We start from the raw sequence: 623 nt of genomic DNA, 5'->3' as shown, positions 1-623 counted from the left end.
TTTTCGAAAACTACATGAACCAGCAAACGCCAGCAGCTCCACTTGTAAAGTAAGTGTGTACCTTTGCCTGTATCTTTTTCTTTTCTAAATGTGAGCTGAATAAAAGATAACTTTTTTTTTTTAAATTACTTATAATTGTTTCATTTTTTTTTTCTCTCACAGACATGATTGGTACCAAACAGAATCTCAAGTTATCGTCACGCTCATGGCAAAAAATGTACCCAAGGATGGCGTATCTGTCAAATTCACAGAAAGAGAGGTACAAATTTCAGTGTTTTTATTAAGTCATGTTTGTATGTGCACGTCAAAGAAGGTGTTTACTCGGGTGATGCCGATATTTGGATTCCAATATTATACAGACCCGACATTGTATATGTATAATTCACCCTCCAAAGAGCCTGGTTGTTTGTTGTTTATAGATGAAACACATGCACGATCCAGGATCGGCCACAGAATTATTTTTGGTAAATCATAATAAACAAAACCTGGTTAAAAGTTGACGAATGAATTTTTAGATACGTTTCGATTATGTTGTGTCTTTTCATTGTTCTTTTAGGAAAATATGAAAGATAATTTGTGGCAAAAGTGACAAGTAATTTTTTTATTTCCTCAGCTCAACGCTA

At 33.9% G+C, this 623-nt stretch overlaps 1 long non-coding RNA gene across 1 annotated transcript; it reads left to right on the top strand.

Moving 5' to 3' along the window:
• On the top strand, positions 1 to 623 carry LOC107988228 (uncharacterized). Its single transcript, XR_001759838.2, has 3 exons — positions 1 to 49; positions 163 to 259; positions 614 to 623. It is a non-coding gene; the product is annotated as an uncharacterized LOC107988228 (long non-coding RNA).

Source organism: Cynoglossus semilaevis, unplaced genomic scaffold, assembly GCF_000523025.1.
Source record: "Cynoglossus semilaevis isolate Cse_v1.0 unplaced genomic scaffold, Cse_v1.0 scaffold5243, whole genome shotgun sequence".
NCBI classification, from domain to species: Eukaryota; Metazoa; Chordata; class Actinopteri; order Pleuronectiformes; family Cynoglossidae; genus Cynoglossus; species Cynoglossus semilaevis.
The sequence above is the reverse complement of the archived record's forward strand: the minus strand, read 5'-3'. Positions and strand labels throughout refer to the sequence as shown.